This window comes from Bos grunniens, chromosome 16 (assembly GCF_055505025.1).
Source record: "Bos grunniens cultivar Pamir isolate PY7600 chromosome 16, Bosgru_T2T1.0, whole genome shotgun sequence".
Taxonomy (NCBI): Eukaryota; Metazoa; Chordata; class Mammalia; order Artiodactyla; family Bovidae; genus Bos; species Bos grunniens.
This window is the reverse complement of record NC_141180.1, coordinates 68828958-68853321: the sequence shown is the minus strand read 5'-3', so window position 1 is coordinate 68853321 and position 24364 is coordinate 68828958. Positions and strand designations below refer to the sequence as shown.

Genomic DNA, 24364 nt, shown 5'->3' with positions numbered 1-24364 from the left:
TACCTCACATTCTTATCTCTAAGGTGTCTGAACTGGGGAAGGACACACACACAAAACTCCCAGAGACCGTTTTGCTTTAGCGTAATGATGCATCAAATGTCTGCTTGTTTTTCCATTCTGACCTCGATTAGTTCTGTTGGCTCACGTGAGAGATGGCAACTAGGTACACATTAGCTACTTGGAAGGTTCCACTGAAGAGATAACATAGAAGTGGGATGAGGAGGAGACAGTTGCAGGGGGATAAAGAAGGCTGCCGCTGGAGGGTGCCAAGGCAGGAGTGGGGAGGCTTCACCCGTTCCTTGATGGGCAGAGAAGTGGGAGACCTGGCCCAGCTGAAGCAGAGGTTCTGCCAAGTGCTTATCCAGAAGCAAGTGTGGCCCCCAAAATCCACAGAGGGTCTTGCAGCTGAGGCCACGCCGGTGGCCGACAGCAGGCAAGGGAGGCAGAAATACATGCTCTTTGTATAGAGTCGAATTACATTTTTGACCGATGGCCATTTCTTCACAGTGAAAAGTAGCCACTAAACCAACCTGTTTTAACTTTTTTGTTAAACACTGTGGTTCAATCCCTCTGTACCTCTACTCATGTAGTTCTTCCTATCTGGAAACATCCCTCTTTCTCCTCCTGTCTCCTACCCTTTCCTCCAAAATCAGGAGCACCTATCCAGTCCTTAAAAGCTTATTTCCCCTGAAGCCTTTCCTGGTCCCACTTCTCCTCTCCTTAGGTAGAATTTACTGTTCCGTTTCTGAGCTGCTTCTCACTGTACATGGCAAACATGCACAGTTCCTATAATACTTTAGTGTGTTCATTTCATATATCTTTCTCCTGCTACTGTTTCTGCTGTCTTGGGAGCAGGGACTGATTCCTGATCATCTTTGTATCCCTAGAATTCGGGACAGAGCCTCTATCTTTGTAGGGATCAGCATATGTTAGCATGATACATGAGTAGATGAAGCGTGGTGGGTGGGGGAGGGCCTCAGGGAATCAGTTGGTAAGCGTTAAAGGATTTGAAAGCTTTACTTAGTGTGCATTGGTGGTCTTGGCCCTACAACTAATTCTTTAAAAACCGTCACTCCCCTTGGGGCGTGGAGCCCTGCAATGACGAGCATCCCTTCCCTGCTCTGTTGAGGAATCCTGCTATTAGTGTACTAGCTGGGGTTATCTGCTCTTCCCCTAACTAAATCCCATGTGGTCTCATAGAAGAAATGAATAATATCTCATCCTCTGAAAATGTTGAAAATTTGCAACTAAATAAATTTATTCACTACCTTTCACCACATATTTACCAGATATCTATACTGTTCTGGGAACTATGCTAACCTGCATGAGAGGTAAAGAACTCTGTTATTTGCAAAATATGCACAAGTCACTGTTTTGCCTTTGAAGTTGGCCAAAGAAAAAATTCCAGAAAACAATTCATTAGTGCAATACACATTTCAGTTTTTTCCTTTCTAGTGATTGGTCGTGAGTAGAGTTCAACAGGAAATCGCTGTTTGCTTGGGAAGGTATTTGGGTTAATAGGAGAGAATATGGATTTTGGAGTCAAGCAGATCAGTCTTTGTACCCTTTCCCTTCACTTACAGCTTATGGTAATTCACTCAATATGTTTAAATGTCAATTCTTTATAAAAAATGATAATTCCCATTATTTGTGGCTGTAATAAGAATTAAGTGAGATAATGCACATATGAATGTATCTAGGGAATAAGAAAAGCTATAACCAACATAGACAGCGTAATAAAAAGCAGAAACATTACTTTGTTGACAAAGGTCCATCTAGTCAAGGCTATGGTTTTTCCAGTGGTCACGTATGGATGTGAGAGTTGGACCATAAAGAAAGCTGAGTGCCGAAGAATTGATGCTTTTGAACTGTGGTGTTGGAGAAGACTCTGGAGAGTCTCTTGGACTGCAAGGGAATCAAACCAGTCCATCCTAAAGGAAAACAGTCCTGAATATCTGTTGGAAGGACTAGTGCTAAAGCTAAAACTCCAATGCTTTGGCTACCTGATACGAAGAACTGACTCACTGGAAAAGACCCTTTGCTGGGCAAGATTGAAGGCAGGAGGAGAAGGGGACGACAGAGGATGAGATGGTTGGATGGCATCACTGACTCAATGGACAGGAGTTTGAGTAAGCTCCGGGAGTTGGTGATGGACAGGGAGGCCTGGTGTGCTGCAGTTCATGGGGTCACAAAGAGTTGGACATGACTGAGCTACTGACCTGAACTGAGGGAATAAGAACATTCAGAAAATGGTAACTATTATTCATATTATTATTCTTTCACATAGTCTAGAGTGCTAAGAGTAATTCCCTTCATCAGCCTGGTGAGATCTTTATCGGTGAGAGGCACTTGTGCATCTAGAGCAGACTCTATGCATAAACCTCTTCTGGAGAGATAGGGATTGCTTGTAATGTATTGTTACAAAAGGACCTTGGTGGATAAAGATTTCCACCAAGGATTTCTTCCTTACGAGGATTTCTTCCTTGGAGTCTTGGGTTGACTTCAGATCCAGGATCTTCCTATGTGATTTTCTGAGGACTGGGTAGGTAGGCGTATATGTTGGCTTAAAGGGAAGCACAAACCATAGAATTTTCACTATGGAGTCAAAAAAGCCAAAGTTAAAACCCCATCTTTGCCTCTTGTTAGCTAACTGATCTTGAGAAAGTGAAGCATCTCAAGAAAGTGTGATAGAGAGTATAAACCCCCTGCCCTGCTTCCCCAGTGATGTTCACATTCTAATCCCTGGAATGTGTATGACAGATGTGATTAAGTTAGGGACCCTGAGATAGACAGTATTCTGAAATATTCATCTGGGCTCAATGTCATCCTCCAGATCATTATAAGGGGGCCATGGGGGCTAAGTCCGAAAAAGGAGATGTGTCAATAGAACCAGATCGGGGAATAATGTGCTTTGCAAATGGAGGAAGGGCCATGAGCCAAAGGAGGCAGGCAGGTCTGGAAGTGGAAAGACCAGGCAATGGGTTTTCCCTCCAGAAGGATCACAACCCTGCTGCCAGCGTTGCTGTGCTACAGCGCCTCACGCTCTACCCCTGGATCCACTCTATTTCTTCACAGAACTTTTCGCACCGGGGTGTCCTGGAACCCAAGTGAAGAAGCACTTTGAGTAGTAGACCGGTACGAAAAAGAAGGAAATGTTGCCATTTGCAGCCACATGGATGGACGTGGAAGGCATTATACTAAGAGAAATCAGAGAAAGACAAATACTGTATGATGTCACTTATATGTGGAATCTAAAAAATACAACAAACTAGTGAATAAAACAGAAAAGAAGCTGACTCACAGATATAGAGAAGAAACTAGTGGTTACCCCTGGGGAGAGGGAAGCGGGGGAAATACAGGGGTTGAGGATAAAAAAGGGTTATTGTGAGATTATATGAAATCATGTGTGTGAGTATTTTGAAGATTGTAAAGCACTAAAGAATTTAAAGAATCTTTTGTTCAATTAAAAAAAAGATGAGGCTAAAATCACCTTTGTCAAAAAGTCTCCCTCTAAGTCTGGTTTTACTGTTCAGAGGTAACACCCAGACCCAAAGGTTAGAGCTCATAGAAAACCCTCCAAAAGAATAGTTGTATTGATACTTAATATTCATATTGATGAATTAATGCAGAGCTCTCTTAATTGTTCAGAAGCAATAGTTTAGAGCCAACCAATCTGGGGAAGGCAATGGCACCCCACTCCGGTACTCTTGCCTGGAAAATCCTATGGAAGGTGGAGCCTGGTAGGCTGCAGTCCATAGGGTCGCTAAGCGTCGGACACGACTGAGCGACTTCCCTTTCACTTTTCACTTTCACTCATTGGAGAAGGAAATGGCAACCCACTCCAGTGTTCTTGCCTGGAGAATCCCAGGGATGGGGGAGCCTGGTGGGCTGCCGTCTATGGGGTCGCACAGAGTCGGACACGACTGAGCGACTTAGCAGCAGCAGCAGCAGCAATCTGGTATCTGCCCAGTTAGTTTTTTTCATTTGTTATCTTTCCTGTTTTATATTTTTGCTGGTTCCTTGTAATCACAGATTCAGTAGATAGTGAAAAACAGCCAAAGGCATACAACAAGCACTCAACGAACTTTTCTGTGCTGATATAAAGACTAGCTCTGGAAAAAAACAGTAAGAATGTAACAAAAGATAATACTCAGCTATCACTAAGAAAATGCTGTTTACTAAAGAATCCTGCCTCTTTGCATCATTTCCATTATTAGAAATGTGAATAAAATTCCACATAACAGCACATGAACAGTTGCATGGTAGGGAGATAGGAAACTTCATTATGCATTATGTATTTATTAACTAAAGGCTTGTACAAATGATTTCCAACCTTTTTTGTTTTTGTTTTCCTCTGCTCTTTCTCCTGAATACTGTAATGGGATAGTTTTACTATTTGGATTAAATAGGATGTTGTTCTGAAAATTCTGATTCCCATTAAGTTGAAAAACTGCACATGGGAGTAGCTGGGCTCAAAGGAAAACCAAGGGCACCATGGAACTGGTGATGCATTTCAACCTGAGAACATTTCTTAGGATTTTGGTGTCATTTGAAATCACTTTGAAGCCTCATCTCTTAATTAAGGGTTTCAGGGCACTCTTCTTACCCTGTCATAGCCTGTGATGGAAGGAAGCCCGCTTCGTCCTCTCCAAATCTGTAGATTCTCTTGCTGCTGCCTCTCTTTCCCTCGGTCTCTGCCTCCATCCCTCCACTCTCCTTCCTTGGGGCTTCTGGAGGGATGTTTCTCCTGGAGCTTGCACAAACCAGTCCTCAGGTAGGCGTGTCAACTCGAGTATTTGTGCTTTCCTATGGTTCTGGGACCTGAGTGGAGGCCCAGAAAAGCTGCTAACATCTGACCAGTCTCATGGCACAGGACCTGCATCCCTGGGGAAGCCACCTCGACCCCGTCCTCTGTGGCCCCAAATCGCACTGGGTTGCAATACACATCTGCAGTCACGTGGAGCCCTCTAGTCAAGCCACCTAAGAGCCGCCACCATATACTGTTTAAACAGCAATTCTTCTTCCAAGTAGAGCCCATTCCCTGGAGCCCCCACCTGCCATGGCGCTCAGCCCACCTTAGACACCGGATGATGTTCAGAGGTAACACACGTCGATGCGCCAACTCTCTCCCTGAGCCTTACCCTCTTCGCCTTCCTGCTTCCCTCCTCACTTAGCTCAGTCCATCCTTCATTATAATCAGTCTTTGTCTACAACCTTCACTCCGTGGCCTCTTTCCCCCTCTATATTAGTTTTGTTTTCTTTTTTAAAAAATTTATTGAGGTATAGTTGATTTGCAATGGTGTGTTGGTTTCTGCTGTTCATCAAAGTGAATATATATATATATATATATACACGTAACATATATAGTTATCTATGAAACTCCAATACTTTGGCCGCCTCATGCGAAAGTTGACTCATTGGAAAAGACTCTGATGCTGGGAGGGATTGGGGGCAAGAGGAGAAGGGGACGACAGAGGATGAGATGGCTGGATGGCATCACTGACTCGATGGACGTGAGTCTGGGTGAACTCCGGGAGTTGGTGATGGACAGGGAGGCCTGGCGTGCTGCGATTCATGGGGTTGCAAAGAGTTGGATACGACTGAGCAACTGAACTGAACTGAACTGATGCTGCAATAACACATTCTCACAGACTTCAGGACTCAGAACAATACCTATTTGGTATCACACATTTTTCAAGTGTCAGGAGTCCAATCAACCCCTCCTCCCCCTAGCCAAGTCCTTTCCTGAGGTCTCAAAACCCTGCATCCAGCCAGGAATCGACAGGGGCTGCCTTCGGAATCCTGTTCCAAACTCATGCAGCGTTCACCTCTGGCTGCTGCAGGATTCATGCAGTTTGAGCCCCTTCTTAGAAGGCTTGCTGCTGAGCTCGGCCCACTCAGGATAATCTCCTTTTTGATGAGCTCTAAGGATCTGATTCCAGTATTCTTGCCTGGAGAATCCCATGGACAGAGGAGCCTGGTGGCCTACAGTTCATGTGTTCACAGTCAGACATGACTGAGTGAGTAACACTCAGGTATCTGATTAGGGACCTGCAAAATCTTTTCATCTCTGCTACATAGCATAATGTAACTATCACATCCACAAGCCCTGCTCACACCAGGGACCCAGAATCCAGGAGGACGTCTTTTATTCTGTCCACCACACTGTGGGATGCATCCGCCAAAACACCAGGCCCCAGACAGAGTTACCATTTCACCTGAACATGTATGTTCATGCAGGTGAGAAACACGCACATCCTGACTGTTCTCACTTTATGTTCTTTTTTGTTGGAAATACAGTTGATTTACAATGCTGTGTTAATTTCTGCTGTACAGCAAAGTGATTCAAGTATATATATCAGTTCAGTTCAGTTTAGTTGCTCAATCGTGTCCAACTCTTTGCCACCCCATGGACAGCAGCACACCAGGCCTCCCTGTCCATCACCAATTCCCCAAGCCTGCTCAAACTCAGTCCATCAAGTCTGTGATGCCATCCAACCATCTCATCTTCTGTTGTCCCCTTATCCTCCTGCCTTCAATTTTTCCCAACATCATGGTATTTTCCAATGAGTCAGTTCTTTGAATCAGGTAGCCAAAGTATTGGAGCTTCAGCATCAGTCCTTCCAATGAATATTCAGGACTGATTTCCTTTAGGATTGACTTGTTTGATCTTCTTGTAGTCCAAGGGACTCTCAAGAGTCTTCTCCAACATCACAGTTTAAAACCATCAATTTTTCGACACTCAGCTTTCTTTATGGTCCAACTCTCACATCCATACATGACTACTGGAAAAACCAAAGCTATCACTAGATGGACATTTTATTTTTAAATAAATTTATTGGAGTATAGATTTGCAATGGTTTCTGCTATATATATATATGCATTTAATATTCTTTTCCATTATGATTTGTCACAAGATATTGAGTATAGTCCCTGTGCTATACAATAGGACCTTGTTATTTATTTGTAATAGTTGCATCTGCTAACCCCAAATCCCAGTCCACTACTTTATATTCTGAACCACAAACTTAACACTCACTTTGCTTGGACCCCTGGGGTCTTCAGCTCTCCTATCAGTTTGTTCTCTTCCTCGTCTGGATAGAGACTCCCCTATAAGACTCTCCTACACCTCCTGCCTGCTTTTTAAAGTGACCATTTGGGAGCTTCCCTGGTGGTGTAGTGGTAAAGAGTCTGCCTGCCAATGCAGGTGACGTGAGTTTGATCCCTGGTCCGGGAAGATCCCACATGCCATGGAGAAACTCAGCCCGTGCACCGCAACCATAGAGCCTGTGCCATAGAGCCTGGGAACACAACTACTGAGCCCGTGTGTCAAAACTGCTGAAGCCTGTGTGCCCTAGAGCCTGTGCTCCACAACACGAGAAGCCGCCACAGTGAGAAGCCTGCGCGCTGCAACTGGGGAGTAGCCCTCACTCTCTGCACTGGAGAAAAGCCTGCACAGTAATGAAGACCCAGCACAGTCAGACATAAATAAATACAATTAAAAACTAATAAAAAAATAAAATGACCGTTTGGAAGCCTGTGCCAGATGACTCCCCTTGTCTGCGTCCACACCCCCACCTTCCTGTCTGACTTTCCTGCCCGTTGTGTTGGGTGAGCCATCTCCACGCTGACTGTGGGCCAGACCTCTCCAATGTGTCCTGAACTCCCTGCCCTCAGCTGCCAGGGACAGAGCTCCTGTGATTTTCTCCTTCTTACTCTGCATCGTTCAGTCTTCTTGCTGTAAGAACTGTTCCTCATTTCTCTTGTCTTAGAAGCATCCCCCTCATGACCCCTGTGACAGCCTTGATCCTCTTCCTTAGGAGTTGGCTGGGCTGAATCCGTCTCACGGAGCTGTCTACACCTGCTCTCCTCCATTCTTTCTAGAATCCACTTCATTCAGGTATGGGCTCCACCATTCACTAGTCACAGCTCTTGCCAAAGTCATAAACGCGCCCCCCCTTTTTTTGCCAGACCCAGTGGTCATTTCTCAGTCTTCATCTCACTGAAGCGCTTCACACCGCTGAGCACACCCACCTTCCTGATGCTCTTTACATGGTTTCCGGGAAACCACCTGCTGTTGCTTTGCCTGTTTGATGATGTCGTGTGGTATCCAGTAGTTCAATGCGGAAAGCTGAGGTGCAGGAGAGTGTGTATGCAGTGCTCGTATTTGTGTAAAAATAATGTATTTGCTCATATTGGCATGAAATATATCTGTGAGGAAGCACAAGAACATTGGTTGCTTTGAGACAGGGAATCTCAGTGACTGGAGACCAAGATTAGGTCCGTTTGCATCTTCTGACTTTTTACCATGTGAAGATATCACCTATTCAAAATAAATGAAGTTAGAAGCACACCAACCAGCATCATAGGGAGTGGCTGGTTGAGTGACTGTACGAGTGTTGGCCAGCTTGTGGTTGCCTAGTGTCTGGGGCCCCTGGCCTCTGCTGGACTCGCTAGGTGGCTGTGACTCTCTGGTCCCTGCACAGTGGCACTGAGATTTCTGGAATGGACACACTTCTGGCAACACTGCCAACTAGACAGTTAAATTTTTTTAGTAAAACTGTATCAGAGGCAAATGGTTCATGCATTCCTTTTTTGCCTGTGGGAAACAGACATAACAGGGCAGGACTGCATGAAGCAAGAGGTGGTCATAAGCTTGATGTGTTCCTCAAATTGTTGTAATACCAGAGAAATGGGAAGAGGAGGAAAGAAGAATCCGCCTTAGAAGGGAAAAGAAAACAGGATAGCTTGATCAAGATACAACTGAAAGGAACCTGGAGGGTATATTAATTTTTAATTAAAATACTTTCACAAGGAGACAGAATTCATATTGCCAAAAATTTCATTTCAGAGTTTTCATTATTTGCTTCCTGTAAACTGTGTCAACCTTTTATTCTTTATTTCCAAGCTAAAACATTCTATTTTACCTCACAAAAATGGACACACTTTGGCTCCTCAGGGTGGAGTATGTTCTTTTATGGAAGGGATGTTGGAGGTGTTAAGGTGAGTGTGTCTATGTGTGTTTAGGGGTGAGTGGTGACATGGGTACAAGTCGAGATTCCTTTAAAAAATTATTAAGTGTCTAGATGAGTCATGGAAAGTTTTTTCTTATTTGGTTCTGTGGGAATCCCCTCTTCCCCTTTTCCAAGCTGAATCTACAACCAGAGTTTTCACAATACCCATCTGTCTATTTCATTTTTTTGACTTAAGGGATATGAGGATAAAACAGCTATTTTCTTATTTATTTAGAACCCTCTTTACTGACCCTTAAATGCTCAAGCTCTTTTAATTTGTGTTCATTCATTTGTTCATTTATTGAGATATCCAGGTAATGAAGTGTTTGGGGAAATGTCAGGTTTTAATTACCCAGAATGCTAGAATGCCAGGTTCAAAGCCATAGAGTTGTTAAAGCACATTCAACGTTAGGCTGTGTTAGTACAGCCCTGGGAGCAATGAGGAGGATGATGCCAGACCCCTGTTGTAACATCGAGTTGGTGATATGCAGGGTATGCTGTCCTCTCAGGAGGCTCTTTTGAGAAAGTTGGAGGAATTGGGAAGGAATAGAGGAGAGCATGATGCCTGCCTTCAAATATTCTAGGGATGAGAATGAGAACAAGAGTTTAGCCTTGTAAATGCCAAGTGGTAAGTGTTGTAGGTACTGCGTTCAGTCCGAGGGGAGCACGAAGTTCCAGGAAGATGATTTCTTTCCAAATGTCTGCATCTCGCAGAAATGGAATTGGAGGCCTGGGAGAGGGGTACACACTGTGAAAGTTCCAGCACAGGCTGCACAGGTTTAATTTTCAGTCGGAGGTTTGGAGAAGATGACATTTCACGTCTCTTGCTGTTCTATTTATGTTCTAGGATAGTGGCTCTTGACCTTTTCTGAGTCTTAAATTCTTCTGTGATTCTAATAAAAGCTATCACTTCTCTCCCCAGAAACAAAAGCACATATGATACTATTTCTTCCTATACTAGATAGGAAAAAAAAAAAAAAAAAAAGATTTAAAGAGAACAGCTCTGGGGAAAGAACCCCTAGGTCCTCAAAGATCAAATACTGAAAACTACTGCTCTGGATGATTTCTTATTTTCAGAGGGTTTGAATAATGAAAGCTTTCATCAGAAACTAAAGATGCTTTTAAATCATACTTCAACAAACAGCGGTTTCCTTCAAATTCATTCGAACAAAGCACATAGATCATTGAAATGAATTTGTTTTATGGGCTTTGTAACAATAGGTTGGGAACAATAACAGATTAAATACTTATTAACTGGGAAGCCTTTTGAGAAGTCAAATTCTAAATATAGTTGAATATAAGTGCTAAATATAGATTTGTTTATAATGAATAACTTATATTTTCTTACATGGTTCTTATGAGGTTCTTATAATAACTTCGCTTTACAAATGACCGAACTGAGCTTCAGAGAGCTTCATTGGGTGACCTGAGATCAGAATAAGAGGGAGCCTATATCTGATGAAGAGTCACTCATAAACAGATTCAATTCCTGGTTCTGATTCTGATGTATGACCTTGGAGAAATCAACACCTCTCTATCTCAATTTCCTCTTTGTGGAGCTGGGATATTGGTAGCACTAGCCTTCCAGAGGTGTTGTCAACCTTTAAATGAGACACATGGCCTTCATACCTATCAGTGAGGTGTGTATGAGATGCGTGTTCTGAGATGATCTGTGTACACTGCTCAGCACAAAGGCAGCTCAGAGCAAGCCAGTGATTGTGAAAAAGGTAGTTATGATAACATCACAACAGAAGCTAATTCTTTAGGCCTTGTGTTCTATAATGCTTTCCAAGACTTAACTAATTGTTTCAGTAAAAGTAGTAAATTAGTTTTAATGAAAAATTTAATTTTGTGTATTGCCCAGAAAGAAGGAAGAATGCAATGATAAGAACAGAAAATCTACATTGGTTATTAAAATGGTTATTTATTACCAGTATCACTGAACTATCTGCTTTGCTTATCTAATTCTGTGTAACAAAATACCCCCCAAAAGTTAGTAGCATGAAACAAACCCTATGTTATGCCCATCATTTCTGTGGGTCAAGGCTTTAGGCTGGCCCCTGGGAGAAGAACCATCTGTGCTCCACTCACCTTTAGCTGTTTTGTCTCAAAGGCTGAAGGCTGGAATCACCATTCCTGTCTGAGGGGTGATGCTGGTAATACCCACCATAGGTGGGGCCTTTGTGGTGAGCCTTCTGGGGCATCACTCTGTATCTCTGCATGGCCTCTGTCTGTGGGCTTTCCAGGATGGTGGCTTCAGGCAGCCAGACTTTCCACATATTGGCAAGGACTTCATAAAACAAATGTCTTGAGAGACAGACAAACAACCAGCAGAGGCTGGATCCCCTTTGCTAGCCTAGCCTGCGAAGGCACACAGTACCACTTCTGCTGCATCCTAGCCGGGACAAGCGAGTTGCTACGGCTGCCTGTGGGCAAGGAGAGAATTACACGCCATCTTTTCGTGGGGGGTTAAAACTATCACCTTCTCAAGGTCTAATAACTTCTATATTTATTAATAGTATGGGTGTGGCAGGAATTCGTGGTGGTCCAGTGGTTAGGGCTCTGCACTGCAGGGGGCATGAGTTTGATCCCTGGCTGGGGAGCTAAGATTGAACATGCCATGCCATGCAGCAAAAGAAAAAAAATAGTATGGACAAGTTAGTTATAAAAATGTTGGGGGTGGATGGGGAGCAGCTGTGTATAGAGAAAAGACTACCTCTGGCCTCAGGACATTACAATTCAGGTGGGAAAGCTAATACTTTCCTAAGAAAAGATAACCAGGAGTACCTTTGGGGTAAAAAGTTCCAAATGATAGACTGCTTGTGAGGAGGCCTGTGTTCCAGCTCCAGTCCTGCCACCGACGTGCCATGTGACAGCGTCTGGGCCACGCAGGCCTCCTGATTTCCGTTTCTCTGTTGGGGCAGATGGATGTGGGGCAGCCTGAGTGGAGAGGGAGAGCCCTCTGCTCCCGCTGCCGTGTTCCTGTAAGCCATAAATCTGTGAAGGAGGTTTCACTCCAGTGTACCGATTTCTTAAACCTGTCGGTATGTCGCTAAGTGCCGTGGGGAACCCAGAAGCAAATCAATTCATATGCGCTTCATGAATAGATACATCTGTATTATATACTTGTATATATCTAACTACATTATATATATTCAAGTATATAATATACAGGTGTATGTATATATATGTATATATTTTATGACAGCATGGGGATAGGAAATTTTTATGTCTTTGCAATTGATGTATGTGATGTAAAACAAATATAAAAGGAAACGTGAAGATTGTATGTATAGAATACACAGTTACAACTCTAAGAGATATAGATATGAAATTTATATATAAATATAGCCATTAGATGTCAAATAGTTGTCTGCAGGGACCGACCCCTGTGGGCACTGGGCATGTACTGCCCTTGAGGCTGCAGACTCAGTTACAGTTGCCCCTACTGTCGCCCAATCTGAGCAAGTTAGTTGTCCTCACTCACCCTAAATAGCCACGTCCAATCAAGTAACAACCTTGAATGACTCTACAAGGTCCCTTTAAAGTCATAAAAAAGCATTGATTTGCTGACTTTTTTTGGGTTGTTGCTGTTGTTCATACCCATCTGTGACCAAATACATGTGTTAAAACACACATTTATTGAGTGTCTATAGTATAAACGCTTGAATATATGAAGAAATGTCCTTTAAATAAAATCTTCTGTTTTTATAATATGCCTCTGGGATATAAAATGCCTCTGGGAAGCAAAAAGAGAAGACTCCTCTTACAAACACAACTCTGTACTGCACTCAGACTTTTTTAATACTACAACATTCATTGTACATATATCTACAGAGTCATAGTGCCTTGTCTCCTGGATCTCTGGACATCATTCAAATGTTTCGGTGGTTACAGTTCTGATTTTATCTGGTCCTGGTCTGCTCCATTCTTGCCCTTTTAAGGTCCTCCTCTGGCCAGTTATAGCACCTCTGGGCCCCAGCCCAAAGTCTCTGTGTTGGGTAAACACTATATTCCCATTAAGACGGATGAGTCTTTGTCAGCAGTGCTGCTGGAGAAACCATCTGTTAGGTCCAGGCCATCTGTGCTTTAGGAAAGTCCTGGAATGCTGTTGAAGTGTAGAGCGACCCAGCCTTCCATCCTGGTGGAGAGTAGTCTGCCTGCTTAGATGTGTGAAGAGGTCGTTATGCATTACCTTGTTGAGTCCTCCAAAACCTTCTGAGGTGAGGAACTTGAGACACCAAAGTGCTGAGCAAGCTGTCAGAGGTGAAGACTCTAGCAAGGGGTGAGGCTGGAGCTGGTCAGCACATCTGGGTGGGGGTGTGGGCTGGCATGGGCATGGTTCAGGACCCTGAAGTAGGGGTGCGCGGAGATGGAGGTTGGCGGGGGAGGGAAGCAAGCATCATAGAAAGTTTTAAAGAAAAACTAGCAGAGCTTGGCAGCAAGGTGGAAAAAGAGAGGAGGGGAAGGAAGAACTAAGTTGCTACAGGTTAAAACCTGCTGTGGGGAAGCGAACATGTTACTGATTGAACTGAGGAGTCTCATGTCCTCGAGGTGTAAACAGGATTTTTTTCCCCCCAAAACTACTACCAGTGATGCCCTGTTCAACCAGTGTTTCTGCTGGGTGATGTTCCTTTAAAAACACCTCAGGCGAGTCGATGCCTTTTCTGTGGGTTTTGGTGTTAGCAAGTCTGGTTTCAGTGGCTCTCTGGGACAGCTCCTTGGGGGTGCAGCTATCTCAGAAGGGGCCTTGCAGTTGAAGGCTCTGCTGGTGCCATCTTGACATTCTTAGTGATGCCGTCCTTTGATTTGTGCTTGTAAGTCCGGTGGGACGAGGCACCCAGGCGCTCGGAGCGTCAGCCCCATGTGGAAGGCCTTCTGCCACCTCCCACCTCCTTGACCCTGAACCCCCACAGAAATATTCCCTTTCCTGCCACTGCCAGTAATGGCTGCTGCCTGTCCCCGGGTGCCTGGAGGAGCCAGGCAACCCAGGGCCTCCACATGGCGCACAGCTGCCAGGTCCCAGGATGGGCAACATGCTGGGTGAACCTCTCATCCACTCCCGCCCAGCACGGAGGGTACAATACCCCTGGGGATCCAGCAGCCCTGGAAGGGAAGGCTGGGAGCTCTTAGGCCCACGTCTGCATGTTTAGGAGCGTCCTTTGTTTGCCGAATGGGATCCCTGTGCTTGGGGAAGAATGACATTAAGTAGGAGTAAAAAGCTCCACAACTGGTTGAGAGGCCATGGGTGAAAGGACAAAGCTTTAAATTTTTAGTACCTTTCAGGGTGATTTTTCTTTTTAAACAAGGAGTCTCACATTTTCCTTTTGCATTGAACCCTGAAAATAGTATAGTGAATTTGGGTTACTATGTTTTTAAAAAAATTTTTATTGGAGTACAGTTGATTTGTTGTGTTAGTTTCAGGTGTATAGAGAAGTGAATCAATTTTATGTATATCCCCTTTTTCAGATTCTTTCCCCATTTAGGTTATTACAGAATATTGAGTAGAGTGCCCTATGCTATATAGTAAGGTTATTACCTTTTAATCATTTTGTCCTTTTACAAAGTCTAATCCCATGTTCCACTGAGTATGCCCGCTCTGCCTCTCCCCTGCCCTCTGCCCTGCTAGCAGGGTGGCGTGGAGAAGGGATAGGATGGCTCTGGGGACTTGGGAAACGAGACAGCCCCATGTCTGGGATAGGAGGATGCTGCTTGCTTTCTGTTGTTCGTCATGATTGCTGTAGAACTCGTCTACAGACTTGGGGTGGGGAGATGGAGGCCCCTCAATCCTGCTGATTAGGGGCTCACTTGCAAGGAATTTCCTGGGTAATGGTGGTCTCTCCTGGGATCTGACCACCACTGATGCTGACCTCTAGTTGGCAGTTTCATGCAGGTTCATGTGAGGCAGCAGGACCCTGGGACCCACCCTGATGCCAATCTATCCTCCCTGCTCCTGGCTCTGGAGCCTCAGGGCTCAGGTAGGTACTGTTCTGTGCATCTGGGAGCTCTTAGACCTTCTCTGCCATGCTGGTTCTCCCCTGAGCTCTGTTGGCACCGGGACTAGTTGGCCATTCCGGTGACTCAGAGAACATCTAACTAGAGAGCTAAGTGCCTCTGTCACCATCTCTCAGTTACACAAAAACTTCCAAACACATCTCTCTTCTGAACTTAAACCTTGGTTTTTGAGGCACAAAACAATCTAAAAAGGCTGTAACTAGCTGGCTGTTAAGAGATGGCCGATCCTTACAAACACTGCATTTCTCCCTTAATATCCAAATAGCCCAGATCATCCTCTCTTGCCCATGGGGCAGAGCAAGCAGGGGGCTACTTGCAAGAACTGAGCCCTCTTTGGACTTAAATTTAACATCTCTGCTTCCAACAGAACATTAACTCCCCTCCAATCCTTGCAATCATTTCGTAATTCCCTAGAGCAGGAAAGGATCTTAATTAGCAGACCTCTCAAAATTCTGTTATCCATATGAAAGTGTATCATTTTTGCAAGCTCAGCAATGAATATATGTGTCAACATCATTAATACTTAATTACTTATTATCAGTAATGTGCATATCATTTAGGGAGAGTCTGCATAAGACATGGAGCTTCCCAGCTGGCGCAGTGGTAATAATCTGCCTGGCAATGACAAAGATGCAAGGTTCGATCCCTGGGTGGGGAAGATCCCCTGGAGCAGGAAATGGCAACCTGCCCACTCCAGTATTCTTGCCTGAGAAATTCCATGGTCAGAGGAGCCTGGCAGGCTGCTATCCATGGTGTCGCAAAAGAGATATGACTGAGCACAGCACATGCTCCATGGAGCATGGAGACCATAGGACAGAGTGAGGCCTTGAAGGGCACATAGGATTTAGAGAAGCTGTAAGAAGGAGGAAGTGCTTTTCAGAGAGGGAGAATAAACAAAAGAGTGGGGTTCAGATTGTCCCTAGAGTTTGAGGAATATTCCACAATGCACAGAATCTTAGTCCATTTTCCCTTCAGAACTCCCAGCCCTCCCCAGGGGTAGTCTTGCCCTCGGAGCCATTCCAGTGACCATTAGGGACAAAGTAATGGGAGTAGCTTATTTGAGCTGCTACCCTGATGAGGGTTCTGCCAGACTTTCCAGCCTGGGCTTTGGAATTCAACACCAGGGTCTCCAAATGAGCAAGAAAGAAGACAATTTGTCTTCACTGTCAGCAGGTTAACTAGTGGGCCAGCCACGGCCCTCCACAGGCACAGGGACGCTCAGACACACTGATGCAAAGACAAACACTAGTTCTCAGAAACAGTGAGATCCAGGGGCACTGCCAGCCAGCCTGGAAGATCCAGGGGAACCCCCACCATGGGAGAACTGTGTCCCTGTTGATCAGGAGTCCAGGAAGTTGTTCAGGAAATGAAATAATTTCTCTTGAAGCCAAAGTGTCTGTCCTAGAAGTGGAGCTTGAGGAAGGGATGGGGTTGATCTGTGGAGGGTCAGCTCTTCAGGAGACTGAGGGAAGGAGGGTTGAGGAGGAAGGGATGGAGCTGGAAAGGATGTGATGGAAGGGGAAGTCTTGCCCAGCTCATCCAGGGGGTAGAGTGGGGATGTTGGACTCGACTCTGCAAAGTGGTCCTTCCTCAATGTCAGGGCCTATGTTTCTGTAGCCTGTGTCAGATGGGGGTTACAGGCTCTGGTAAGAGGAGAGGAGAGAAGAGACTCAACTCCTAGGCTTGATTCTGGTCATCCAGGGGCTTGGAGAAGGGGAGCAGGTGTGAGCGGTTGGCAGCCAACACTCCTAGCCGCCAGCTTACGGGTGTAGAAGCGCAGGCAAGCACCCCACAATGTTTACCCCAGTATCAGGAGAGGTACTTCTTACTATCATGCAGTTCAATGTCCCTCTTCACTCTACCTGCCTACCTGGACCCAGATAGGGCCCCAGGCCCACCTGCACAAGAGATCAGGGCCCTTCACAAGGCTTCTCTTGGTAGCAAAACAAACAAGAGGCCTCAGCCTTGACCTATTCTTTTTTTTTTAATTTATTTATTTTAATTAGAGGCTAATTACTTTACAATATTGTATTGGTTTTGCCATACATCAACATGAATCCACCATGGGTGTACACGTGTTCTCAATCCTGAACTCCCCTCCCACCTCCCTCCCCATACCATCTCTCTGGGTCATCCCAGTGCACCAGCCCCAAGCATCCTGTATCCTGCATCAAACCTGGACTGGCGATTTGTTTCACATATGATATTATACATGTTTTGATGCCATTCTCCCAAATCATCCCACCCTCGCCCTCTCCCACAGAGTCCAAAAGACTGTTCTCTACATCTGTGTCTCTTTTGCTGTCTCTCATACAGGGTTATCATTACCATCTTTCTAAATTCCATATATATGCGTTAGTATACTGTATTGGTGTTTTTCTTTCTGGCTTACTTCACTCTGTATAATCGGCTCCAGTTTCATCCACCTCATTAGAACTGATTCAAATGTATTCTTTTTAATGGCTGAGTAATACTCCATTGTGTATATGTACCACAGCTTTCTTATCCATTCATCTGCTGACCTATTCTTTTCCCTGCCATCAGCTGACAGCTCTTCTAGGTAGGGCAGCAGGTCCCAGCACCATTCTGTGTAAACCAAGCAAGACAATCAGAGTTCTTCAGTACAAAACAGCCTCGTGGGCAGGAATTAAGAAGGGATGTGTGTAGGTTTCCTCTTTTCCACATACACAGGAAATAACAACTTTTTGAAGTGCAATATCTATGATTTATGGCATTTTGAGAATTGATTCATATTGAATCATTTTTATTGTATCAGAGCAACATACTTCCTCGTTAAGTGGAAAAACAAACCAGAGACAAAGCTATTTTAGTCTCCCAGATTTTTAACTATAATTCAACCATGAAGGTTTTAAGTGTAAAAAGAAATGGAATTATACAATTTAAAATTCTTATCAATTCTGATGAGGAAGTGGTGGTTTTTGCAGAGTGGGTGGGAGTGAAAAGGGGAAGGAGTATGATAGGAATGAATTTGTCCAGATAAAGAAAAAAAAATAATAGTCTTCTGTTAAAACAGTTTTTCAACAAAAGATTTCCCTCAAAATTGACTTGAAATTTCTAATGTAATTTGTTTTTAGAATTTTATACACACAGTTACAAAGTGGGGATCATAAAGTACAAATAGTTTATAACTTGTTTTTTTTTTAATTAATAATAAATATGTTGTTTTACAAATATATATATTTCTAAAATGCATTCTCAAATGAATAGCCTTCCATTTTAGGAACATATCATAATATGTTTAATTATCTTCTATTGGGCATTTAATTTATTTCTGGGGTGGTGACATTTTGATTTTAATTATGCATGGTGTCAAAAAGTATCATGAATAAATAGGCTGGATTCACATTGTTTGGTGACAAGATTTCCTTTGTCATTGACTAAAATTTGTAAAAGTACTTTTACATTTTCGAACAATAAATTTACTAAATGATTATATTCTTGATGAAATGTCTCCTGTGATAGAGACTAGTGCTATTTAGAAGCAGTTTTATTTTACAATTATCTAACAAATATGTACTTCCACAAGCAGAATTTTCCATTTCAAGACTTCTGAGGTAAAGGAAATTGGTATAATCCTTATTTCTACAGTAAAATTAAAATCATACCACAATAAAGTCCTTATACTAAGCAGCTGCTGCTGCTGCTGCTAAGTCCCTTCAGTCGTGTCCGACTCTGTGTGACCCCATAGACGACAGCCAACCAGGCTCCCCCGTCCCTGGGATTCTCCAGGCAAGAACACTGGAGTGGGTTGCCATTTCCTTCTCCAATGCATGAAAGTGAAAAGTGAAAGTGAAGTCACTCAGTCGTGTCCAACTCTTAGCAACCCCATGGACTGCAGCCCACCAGGCTCCTCCGTCCATGGGCTTTTCCAGGCAAGAGTACTGGAGCTAGTGACTCCTGAAAAATGATTTTTAACTTGGAAAAAAAAACCAACAAATGACATTGAATCACTAGCTTTTTTGGTAAGTCATTCATTATTAAGAAAATTTGAGAACTACCACTCAGTTTGAAAGTCCAGACAAACCACACTGTTGTTTAACGCCTCAGATGTTCTAGGGCCTTAGATGTGTCCCAGCTCTGGTGTTTCAGTTGAGGTGTCTTGTAAGTTCTTGGCCATAAATTGAGTAGAGGGCCACTGTACAATCTCTACAGTCTCTTTTATTCTAAGAACAGGAAGATAAAGAAAGTCACACAGAGTTAGGCCCAGAGCCATGGATATTGCATTCTTACGATTCTGAACTCTGCAGAACACCTACACACACACATAAACACACACACACACACACACAGGTACAGTTAATTTAAAACAAAACATAAAGGACTTCGATTCCAAAGTCAGCTACACCATTAACTAGGCCTCTTAGAGTTAACCTTTGTGTATGTGTCAGTTTTTGCATCTATCAATATAAAGAGGTTAAACTAGAGTGGATGGAGATCCACAGACTTTTGGTGCTAAAAGGTACTGTCAACATTTAAAACAGACAAGCAGTTTAGCCAGTAACTTCGAGGCTATTTGGGAATAGAGGAATTGCAGTTTGGAACACACAAACTATGGCAAACCTCAGGCAAGTCCAGAGAACAAAGATGAAGAGCATTTTTTTGTTTTTATTAACACAATCACACTTTTGGTTTGATTTTTCTCACATTTCGTTTATAGAAAGGTGTAAGGGGAAGTGGTGTTAAGAGACAGAGTTTGGGTTGTGGTGGTGTCTCATTGGCTGAGTTGCAGCGATTTCTCATTGGGTAGGTCTTCCTGGGTGAGGAGAAAATCTTTCTTCTCCCACTAGGGTATGTAAAGGAAGCTGGGAGAGGTACCTGCCTCAACACCCCCTACTTCAAGGTTTCCCAACTCCATTTTGAATGAGGTTTCCCATTCTTCATTTTCCTAGTATTTTGTGGAATCAGTGCACTCCTTTTTCCAAATAGGAAACTTCTTTCTAGATGTGGGTGGCGGTGGGGGTGGGGTGGAAGGCCAGAGAGGAGGGACTGCAGCTCAAATTCTTATCCAGATCATGTAACACCCAAATCCAGGGTGCTTTCACATGATTATGAATCTCACAGCTATTTTGCTCTAAAATTTACAAATTTATGATCATCCAAATAGGAGTTTGTCCTGACAGTGAACACTGATGACTAGAATCCTTTAAATTTGTCATGTTTTGGGAGGTGTTGCTAAAACTGGCAGTCTGCTAACCAGCTTTGAGTGCCCTTTGAACAGGGGTTGTTTTGCTCTTCATCCAAGGAGAATAAATTTAAACCATCATCTATCTTTCTTGAGTCCATATCTGCCTGTTCTCAGACTCAATCCTGTGGCTAAAAGCATGGCCAAAAATAGCAACACAGAAAAACAGATACAAACAAGTGGTAACACGGGGGGTGGGAGGGGGAGGGTAAAGCCAGTGATCATGGAGCAGCCTGTACTGTTTATTAGATTCAAATCTTAAAACAGGGGCAGGCGTAATCTCGGGGACTCATTTTGAAATAAAGTGCTTTCTATTATTTCAAGCATCAGCTGACCTTGGGGGTCATGTTGATGCACTCCTTTTTCCAAATAGGAAACTTCATTCGAGACGTGGGTGGGGGTGGGGGTGGGGTGGGGGTGGAAGGACAGAGAGTAGCCCAAGTTCTTATCCAGATCATCTAATACCCAAATGTAACCAGTTACTTTGTGGATGACAGTGTTCCCTCCGATTTGCCTGCAGCTGTCGCTCTTGGGAGGATAACACTTGCTCCTTCTCTGGGAGGTTAAGGCTTCAAGCGAGTCTTAACTTGCGGACAGCGGTACAGCCTCCCTCCGAGGCTGCCAGGTGGGGGCGGAGAGGCTTCTCTGGCCCCAGTCATTTTCTCTGATGCAGATGTTGTTGTGGGGATTAGGTGTTATTAACAGCTAGAGTCAACAGGACTACATAGAAAGTAGGGACGGGGACAGGAGACATTTGTAGCAAGCAGAGAACCAGAAGTTGCTTGGTCATGCAGAAAAGCAGGTGGGGTTTGGCCCCAGGCCAGGGGGTGGAGTTTTCTTTTCTTGCTTGTTTCTTCATCACTGAGGAGGGCATTGCTAACTGTCCTTGAGCATGTTTTTTCAAGGGGTGAGAAAGTAATATTACTTTACTAATTAAGCTCTAACCCACTCAAGGATGGGAAGGATTAGTAGAGGCCACTCTAGCTACCAAAAAGTTCCCAGAGAATATGGACCACCCCTCAGTATTCTGTATCATGGGCAATGGCAACATGCCAGATGGGAGGATCAGTCAACTTTTCTGTAAAGAGCTGGTTAGTAAGTGTGGTCAGCTTTGCACGCCACACTGTCTCATTGAAACTATATAACTCTGTTGTAGGCTGAGCAGATATCAGTTCAGTTCAGTCACTCAGTCGTGTCCGACTCTTTGTGACCCCATGAATGGCAGCACGCCAGGCCTCACTGTCCATCACCAACTCCCGGAGTTCACTGAGACTCAAGTCCATCGAGTCAGTGATGCCATCCAGCCATCTCATCCTCTGTCGTCCCCTTCTCCTCCTGCCCCCAATCCCTCCTAGCATCAGAGTCTTTTCCAGTGAGTCAACTCTTCACATGAGGTGGCCAAAGTACCGGAGTTTCAGCTTTAGCATCATTCCTTCCAAAGAACACCCAGGACTGATCTCCTTTAGAATGGACTGGTTGGATCTCCTTCCAGTCCAAGGGACTCTCAAGAGTCTTCTCCAACACCACAGTTCAAAAGCACCCATTCTTCCGTGCTCAGCTTTCTTCACAGTCCCAACTCTCACATCCATACATGACCACTGGAGAAACCATAGCCTTGACTAGATAAACCTTTGTTGGCAAAGTAATGTCTCTGGTTTTGAATATGCTATCTAGGTTGGTCATAACTTCCTTCTGAGGAGCAAGCATCTTTTAATTTCATGGCCGCAGTCACCATCTGCAGTGATTTTGGAGCCCAAAAAGATAAAGTCTGACACTGTTACCACTGTTTCCCCATCTATTTCCCATGAAGTGATGGGACCAGATACCATGATCTTCGTTTTCTAAATGTTGAGCTTTAAGCCAACTTTTTCACTCTCCTCTTTCACTTTCATCAAGAGGCTTTTTAGTTCCTCTTCACTTTCTGCCATAAGGGTGGTGTCATCTGCATATCTGAGGTTATTGATATTTCTCCCGGCAATCTTGATTCCAGCTTGTGCTTCCACCAGCCCAGCGTTTCTCATGATGTACTCTGCACGTAAGTTAAATAAGCAGGGTGACAATATACAGCCCTGATGTACTCCTTTTCCTATTTGGAACCAGTCTGTTTTTCCATGTCCAGTTCTAACTGTTGCTTCTTGACCTGCATATAGGTTTCTCAAGAGGCAGGTCAGGTGGTCTGGTATTCCCATCTCTTTCAGAATTTTCCACAGTTTATTGTGATCCACACAGTCAAAGGCTTTGGCATAGTCAATAAAGCAGAAATAGATGTTTTTCTGGAACTCTCTTGCTTTTTCGATGATCCAGCGGATGTGGCAATTTGATCTCTGGTTCCTCTGCCTTTTCTAAAACCAGCTTGAACATCTGGAAGTTCATAGTTCGTGTACTGCTGAAGCCTGGCTTGGAGAATTTTGAGCATTACTTTACTAGCATGTGAGATGAGTGCAATTGTGTGGTCGTTTGAGCATTCTTTGGCATTGTCTTTCTTTGGGATTGGAATGAAAACTGACCTTTTCCAGTCCTGTGGCCACTGCTGAGTTTTCCAAATTTGCTGACATATTGACTGCAGCACTTTCACAGCATCATCTTTCAGGATTTGGAATAGCTCCACTGGAATTCCATCACCTCCACTAGCTTTGTTCGTAGTGATGCTTTCTAAGGCCCACTTGACTTCACATTCCAGGATGTCTGGCTCTAGGTCAGTGATCACACCATCGTGACAAATAAATGAGTGTGTCAGTGTTTCAACAACATTTAACTTACAAAAAGAGGGGAAGCATGAATTTCCAATTGGAAAATTTCAATTTTCTAGCTATTTCCTCCTACCCAGCTAAAAATCTTGGGATTATCATTGGTTTCTTTTTCTCATTTATTTTCCACATTTAATTGTAATCAGTATTATTACTGATTCTATCTTCTAAGTAGCTTTTCTGTCATCTCCAAAGTCTTTTTTGACCAACTTCTTTAAAGCACGTTCAGCCCAACTGTTCCCCATCTCAGGACACTTTTCCTTCATAGCTCGGGCTACAGCATGAAGTTATCTAATTTATTTGCTTACTTGTTTATTGTTTGTCTTCTGCACTAGAATGTTCTTGAGGGCAGGTTCCTTCTGCCTGGCACAAGGCAGATATTTAGTGAATACTTGTTAAAGAGAAAGAACTGAGAAAAGTCCCCTGACCTGTAATTTCCCACATTCTGGATTTCATCTTTTGTGTGAAATCTAGAGCTATGACAGGAAAAAGCATGTACATGCGTGCTAAGTTGCTTCAGTCGCATCTGATTCTTTTTGACCCTATGGACTGTAGCCCGCATGGTTTCTCTGTCTATGGGATTCTCCAGGAAAGAATAATGAAGTGGGTTGCCATGCCCTCCTCCATGGGATCTTCCCGACCTAGGGATCGAACCCTCGTCTCTTGTGTCTCCTGCATGGGTTGCAGGTAGATTCTTTATGACCAGCACCACCTAGGAAGCCCCCATTTAACCTTAATTAACTCCTTATTCCAAATACAGTTGTATTAGCAGGTTAGGGCTTCAACATACTAATTTTTGGGGACACGATTCAGGCCATAGCACCCCCATGACAGGACCTGTGTCCTTTGGTTGTGGGAGCAGCAGCCAGCCAGAGACCATGACCAGGATAGGAGCCAAGAATAAACACCCTCCCCTCATTCTCATCCCTTCATCAGAGCTGCTCAGACTGTGTGAGAACCAGACCACAGCCCAAAAGGTGAGGGAGACAACTGATAGAATTAGTAGTAAAAAGCCTCGTGGATCTGGAGTGGTACACAAGCCCTCTGGTACTCTCCTTTCTTTGGCCCCTTAACACCCACCCAAACTTGTTTGTGAACCAAGTTTATGTCTTCATCACAGAGGATACATGAAGTCCTACCAGCTATTGAATTGTCATGAGGTAATGTCAATTCAATCATGCCCGGGGCTGGAGCTAAAACATTAGTGATCACTGGGATTTTTCATGCAAAGTAGCAAAGGGAAAAAGGAAGAAAAATCAAATGACACCAACAGTAGCGGATCCAGTCCCCATACCTGTTAACTGGACACTGCAGAGCCTCCTTCCTCTACCACACATTCGTCTCCGTGTCTTCCTTTGTCTCTGCCAGACCAGTGGCTGGACAGG

General features: G+C 44.0%; 1 long non-coding RNA gene across 2 annotated transcripts in view; it reads left to right on the top strand.

The window, feature by feature from the left end:
- The first annotated feature begins 12976 nt into the window (after positions 1 to 12976).
- Positions 12977 to 24364, top strand: part of LOC147356968 (uncharacterized) — a 78072-nt gene continuing 66684 nt past the window's right edge. The window contains exons 1-2 of one of the 2 annotated variants that reach the window (XR_015143689.1): positions 13027 to 13237; positions 14898 to 14992. This is a non-coding gene — a long non-coding RNA (uncharacterized LOC147356968). Of the gene's footprint in view, positions 13238 to 14897; positions 14993 to 24364 lie in introns of both variants that reach the window. The other variant, XR_015143690.1, reaches the window with a different exon arrangement.